Below are 6,706 nucleotides of genomic sequence, written 5' to 3' on the forward strand. Positions count from 1 at the left end.
AGCTGTGATTCCAGCCTACAACCTTTCCAATAGCTGACACCCACTTTACCACTAAGCCATCAAGCCCAACTTCAGATTTTTTTCTTGAAAATGACATCTACAGTTTAACCTGGAACATAAGACGCGTTCCGCTTCTGGCGAATGCCCACATCATTGAAAGGTGTATGCTAGGTCAAAAGACAATGATAAATTCGTGTTTCGACCGTGATTCGGTCCCACGACCACCTAGTTTTCAGGCATACGCTTTAGCTGTAGACCACCAGGCACAGGCACAGCTAAGATTCTGGTCAAGCTTCGCTGTTGTCTGTACAACAAGATTACTATGTCATCTCGTTTTCACAGCGGCGGTGGACTTGAACTCATCATAGTTCAGCCAGTTTCCACGAAATGTCGATAGAAACTGCACACAACATAACATAATCAGACGATAATATTGTCTACAGCAGTGGTTCTCAACCTTTCTTATACCATTAGCCCTGATTGCAGTTAGACATTATCTGGTCCTCCCGCCCTCCACCTTTCCCCAAATTATCACCAACTTTAGCACCCAACTAGACTGTAGAATGAAAGACTTTTTGGAACACTTTTATTTTTAAAATGATGAAAGATGAACGATATTTAATTTTGTGTGTGTGTGTGTGTGTGTGTGTGTATGTGTGTGTGTGTGTGTGTGTGTGTGTGTGTGTGTGTGTTAGAACGAATGACGAAGGAATTCGTGGTGCAGCACAAGTGCTACCACGACTCCTTACATAAGAAAGCTAACCATCCGCAGCGAGGATAGGCACTTGTTACAGAACATATTTCCCCTGTACTACTCCTCTCCATTGCGGCATTTGCTTGACCTGCGCGTTGTAACCCCATTTAAATTCAAATAAGTTAAAATGTGTGCATTATACTTACTGTTCGTAAATCAATTGATTGCTGTACTCCTTACTTCTAAACTGGCAGAAAGCGAAACGCTTCAGGCTGTTAATGCTTTGTGTTTGACCACAGCAACTGGTAATAATAATAATAAAACTGTGAGAACTGTCCATCGGTCTGGGTCAGGTGATTAAGAGAAGAAGAAGGGGGAAGAGGGGAGAGGGGGGAGAGGGGGAGAGGGGAGAGAGGAGAGAGAGAGAGAGAGAGGGAGAGAGAGAGAGAGAGAGAGAGCGGCACGTTTCGTGATGTGATCCCTTTAGACGGAGCGAGATCGTTACAGAGACGCTCAGGAAACTCCAGTGGCAGTCACTGCAAGAGAGACGTTGTTTGTCACTGAGGTTACCTGTTGGAATTCAGAGAGCTTACGTCCGAAGAAGGATATAGCAACACATTACTTCCTTCCACATATATCTCGCGAAACGACCACGACGAAAACAAATTATAGAAACTGGAGTTTGTCGACAGTCGGTTTTCCCAAGCGCCATTTGCGAATCGAATCAGAAAGGGGCAAAATTATAGAGGTACCAGAGGTGCCCTCCACCACCCACCGTAAGGCGGCTTGCGGGGTATAGGTGTAGTAGATAGTGCTGCTCGAAGTGGCAGGGACCCCACGACTGTTGTGTGAACATAGCCTCGATGGGTTCGATGTGTTCAAGAGGACGATACTCAGCGCCTTGCAGAATATCTACTGCTCCACATGACTAGCGCCCGAGAGGATAGGCTTATTGTTCATTCGATCGTGCAGGACCGCATAGCCACGTGACGCATCTTATGTCAGCAAATGGGATTGTTTGCAGCAAGACGGCTGTACATACGGGCACCCTGACGACGACATGTGGAGCATCTCGGGCTGTCGGTATGGAGACGGTTATTGCGGCTTCCCGTGACGCGGCAGTAGAGGGAGTGACGTCGGTACGCGAGACTCGAGTGCTTTTGAATAAAACTGAAACACGTCCACTGTCAACAACAGGCAACACGGAGGGAACAGATGGGCCCGTTCAAATAAACGTTTCGTAGTTACATTCATCGATAACAGATTTGGATGCGAGTGCTCAGTGTGTGATAGACTGAGGTTTAAATTTTAGAATCACTTCCAGTCTAACAAACAAATGGACATAATTTAATAAAATCAATGAATTGTTAAGTTATTTTAATTCATAGCACCCCGACAGACACTGTCACACCCAAAACCTGTGCGGTCGTGTAGACGACGTAGCCTACGAATGTAACTTGTACGACGGGTTGAAACAATGTTCCTGAGGTAGCTCTCTACCATTTGCGGAGTGTTCAGGACAAAGGCGCCTGAAATAACATTGCAAAGTATTTTGTCATTTACATAAAACAAATATAACACGCGAAAAGCAGCAACCCGCTACCGCTCTGAAGAAAGCTGCTTCCATTTCTGAAATTAATATTTTTGTAAACGTTCAAACCACACTTTTTCATTCTGCGCGCTTTAAACGCTCTGCTAAGTACCACAGCGACCCATTCTGAAAACTGTAGTCTATTATATCCCACATTTTCATATTGCAGCTTCATGATGAACACATTATCATTTCAGTAGTCGTCATACGTTTGATGATGATTAAAAATTAACACTAAGTTCTAAGATTGTGCTGCATTAAGTGTTCATTGAACGCTTTACGTTTGGTAAAACACTGGATGTGAAACGGACATCTAGAATTTAAATTTAAACCTGTATCTCCCTCCAATCATTAGTTAAAAGGATTTAACTGATGATGTACCTCATTCCTCGTAAGATTTGTCATGTTGAATTTACCGACTGCTTGTTTCGAATCTCTTTCGTATTTGCTTTATAAAATTACAGACAGGTACACTGAAAGTTAGATTTGGATCTACTTTCACTTTTTAGAAGTAAAATTGTCTTAGTGTTGTTGGCTTGTTCATGTATCTGCCAAACGTACCATTGTCTTTAGTGGGATATTTTATCGACAGAAATAGTACATCTTAGATTAACTGGAGATAAAATTCACCTTGTGCGGGACAGTTTCTTTATTTTTCGTTTATCGAAACTTGTTTCAACAATTTATGTGTTGTATTATCAGTTACTTCGTGCTAGGAGTTTTGTATGTACAATACAATATACAGGCTGTTATGGTTGCTGATGCCAGTCTTGACTTTTATTGTTTTTGGTCGCGTTAAAATAGTTTCTTCATTATCGTTGTTTTTAACCGATAAGCAGGCATAGTGTTTGTCATGAAACAGTTCCTACCACCAGTGTACTAATTGTTGTAGCATGTTGTTTTGTAATAAATAAAACGCTTGTGTAGCGATTAAAAATGGTGGTAGTGAAGAAAATGAGTGTTTTAATAAGTCCAGTAATAACGCGATTACAGTATATGAAAAATAACAGGTAGTGTAATGAATGGCACAAGTAAAAACACCAGCACAAAGTAACTGACCGCGATTGTGAAACAGATAATGAACGAAAACCCACGAAAAACAGTTCAGGAACATTGTTAGGTAAGTCAAAAATACACAAACTGTCTTTTGCATGAGACATATATTTTTCCGATTTACCTATGGAATTACGGCAAGTAAGAAAAGCTACAACATTCTTATCCTAGCTAAGTTCGTGTTAAATGTTCAGCAGTTTTCTTAAGATTGTTGTTGTAAGAATTCTGTTGGTCCGCCGTGAGACTTTATTGCAATTGACTCCTATACAAGGCACCCTGACCAGCGGCTGCAGGCGGTGTGGAAGGAGAAGTTAGACGAGTAAACGGCAATAATTGTTGTATGCAAATCAGCTAAGCACACCGAAAAAAAGTTAGTCTCCTTCAGGAGACATGACGGTTCGGTAGGAGAGCATCCAAAAGTTTCTTCAGGTAGGTCTACGTCGTACATAGCTGAAGCTACTCACTGATGATACCAGTCCGTACTATTTCCAAATTGCGCCGGGGTTGTTGATTGGTACGTTTCATCCTCTGTTCAAATTAGTTCCAGACATTTTCTATGGAATTAGATCGAGTGATTTAACTTGCTAGGCCATGAGTGACAGGTTGTCCGAGAGTACGTCAAAGCAGAAACTAAGACGTGCAGCCCTTTAAACACGGTTGTCATCATCTTTCTTAGTTAGTGACATGTTAGATAGATACATATCTTTGCTGAAGTGATCTGGAACGAATAAGTTTACAGGATACGTATACATGATCAGTTTCAGTGGATGCTCACTTGCTGGTCATTTACAGCTATTAAATAACACACTGTCCAAATTTAACATTTATCAACGCATTATTTTTCAGGAGAAGTTCCAAAATTTCCCGCTGTGGAACTACCTTTCTGATATTTTCCCCTCTCAATCCGTAAAATGTTCTCTCCTGCCAACAGTGTTTGAATTATTCAGCAAAATTTTTTCGTTCTGTTTGTTAAATGATTCAAATCACTTGTTTGTCCCGCCATCAATTTCATAAAACTTAAGTTTTTCTATGGTTGTAACACGATCTACACAATCAAACGCATTGGAAAGATTGTAAAAAAAAACCAACTAATGGTATTTTCTATTTAAGGCATGTTATATTTGGTGAGTGAATGTATATACAACATTGTCAGTCAATCAATCCTCCTGGAATCCAAACTGTGAAGTGCTAAGTAAATTATGTTATCTTAAATGTGAGATGCGAAAGAGAGGGAGCCAACGGCCTTGCCGCAGTGGTAACACCGGTTCACGTCAGATCACCGAAGTTAAGCGCTGTCGGGCTGGGCTAGCAATTGGATGGGTGACCAGCCGGTCTGCCAAGCGCTGTTGGCAAGCGGGGTGCGCTCAGCCCTTGTGAGGCAAACTGAGGAGCTGCTTGATTGAGAAGTAGCGGCTGCGGTCTCGGAAACTGAGATACGGCCGGGAGAGTGGTGTGCTGACCCAATGCCCCTCCATATCCGCATCCAGTGAAGCCTGTGGCCTGATGACACAGCGGCCGGTCGATACCGTTGAGCCTTCCCAAGCCTTTTCCGACGAAGTTAGAAAAGAGGGAAACTTGGCCACCGACTTGTTGAAATAAACATTTTGGTTCTTGTTCATGGTAACCTGAATGAATAGGCTTACGTCATGGTACGAAAAACTCTTCGAGAACAGCGTAGGCCTGCCTCTACTCAGAACAACGCCCTCTATACACTGTAGATTAAACGCCTCACTGGGCCGTTCGTACACTCGACGCCTTGAAAACATGCATTTCTCCAGTCGGCTACTGTCCAGCTTTTGCGTTGTTTGGTCCGTTTAAGACGTAGAGCTTTATGTGCCACTCTGAGATAAGGACTTTTGTGGTGTACCACAGTCCACTGTCCATTGCAGCCAGTTCTGTTCACAATAGTCGCTCGGAAATTGGCGAAGATTCACCTGCATTCACTGGTAGTAGCCATTCCTGTTGGGTTAGAAAGTCATCAACACAACTTGACAGTCGTCTCCAGTTCCCTTTACTTAGGATCTCCTTACGATCACTGTTCTTACGTTCTCTTTCGTCCTAGCGAGTGACACACCACTCCTTGTAGGCAAGATGGACTGTCGGCGTTGATACACCTGCAATGGGGCGAATTCATTCACGGTATGGTTACTGGCACGTCCAAGCGCGATTGTTCATTTCTGCTAGTTTGTGATGTCTCAAAAAAAAAAAAAAAAAAAAAAAAAAAAAAATAAATAAATAAAAAAATGGCTCTGAGCACTATGGGACTTAACATTTAAGGTTATCAGTCTCCTAGAACTTAGAACTACTTAAAGCTAACTAACCTAAGGACATCGCGTAGAACCGCTCGGCCACCCCGGCCGGTCGCAATAGGAGGACCACATCCTAAGCACGAAAAACTACCCTATACCGCAACTCCATTTCCTCTGTACTAAACCTTTGGCACTACACTTGATGGCAGGTAACAGTTGCTAGGCATTCGCCAAACCGAAACTCTTACATCGGAATGCCACAGAGAATAGCGTGATTCATCACTCCTAATCGCTCTTTTGCAGTCATCCATTACCGAGTGGCGTAGCCTCCTACACCACCTCAAGCGTCACTCGCGGCATACAGAAACGTGGGGTTTATGAGGAGCTGCTCGACCATCGTACCCCATACGAGAAGTCATTATATTTCCTGGACTGCTGGTAGCACTTTGGGATTCAGGATTGATTCCTTTCGCTGATTTCATGCGACTTTTTACAACCATCCTCCGCAATGTTCGGCGATCCCTGTTCGTTAGTACATGAGGTCTACCTGGTCTCAGTTTAGTTGTGGTTGTTTTTCGCGTTTCCAATCCACAGTGGCATCACCAACACCCGATTTGGGTAGAAACCTTTGAATGTCCCTGATACATTTGTTACTCAGGTGACATGCAATGACTAACCCACGTTCTGAGTTACTGAGGTTTCCTGAAGGAAACATTCTGCTGTTACTGCTTCTGGACTGACAACACGAGCTTTTCTTTTTTTTTAAAAAAAAAAAAATGGTGGAGCCCCTCTCCGCCTACGCCGGGATGATGGCCAACACAAAAGGTCTACTGCCATCCCTGCATAAGGGTTAGTGTTCGCTAAAAGTGAAGTGTCGCCGGCCAGAGTGGCCGAGTGCTTCTAGACGCTACAGTCTGGAACCGCGCGACCGCTACGGTCGCAGGTTCGAATCCTGCCTCGGGCATGGATGTGTGTGATGTCCTTAGGTTAGTTAGGTTTAAGTAGTTCTAAGTTCTAGGGGACTGATGACCTCAGAAGTTAAGTCCCATAGTGCTCAGAGCCATTTGAACCATTTTTTGAGTGAGATGTCGCAGGATGTGGGTACTACGATGTTTGCGT

General features: G+C 43.3%; 1 pseudogene; it reads left to right on the forward strand.

The window, feature by feature from the left end:
• Positions 1 to 4,572: 4,572 nt before the first annotated feature.
• On the forward strand, positions 4,573 to 4,690 carry LOC124614149 (annotated as a pseudogene).
• The last annotated feature ends 2,016 nt before the right edge of the window (positions 4,691 to 6,706 follow it).

The sequence above is a fragment of the Schistocerca americana genome, chromosome 4, assembly GCF_021461395.2.
Source record: "Schistocerca americana isolate TAMUIC-IGC-003095 chromosome 4, iqSchAmer2.1, whole genome shotgun sequence".
Classification (NCBI taxonomy): Eukaryota; Metazoa; Arthropoda; class Insecta; order Orthoptera; family Acrididae; genus Schistocerca; species Schistocerca americana.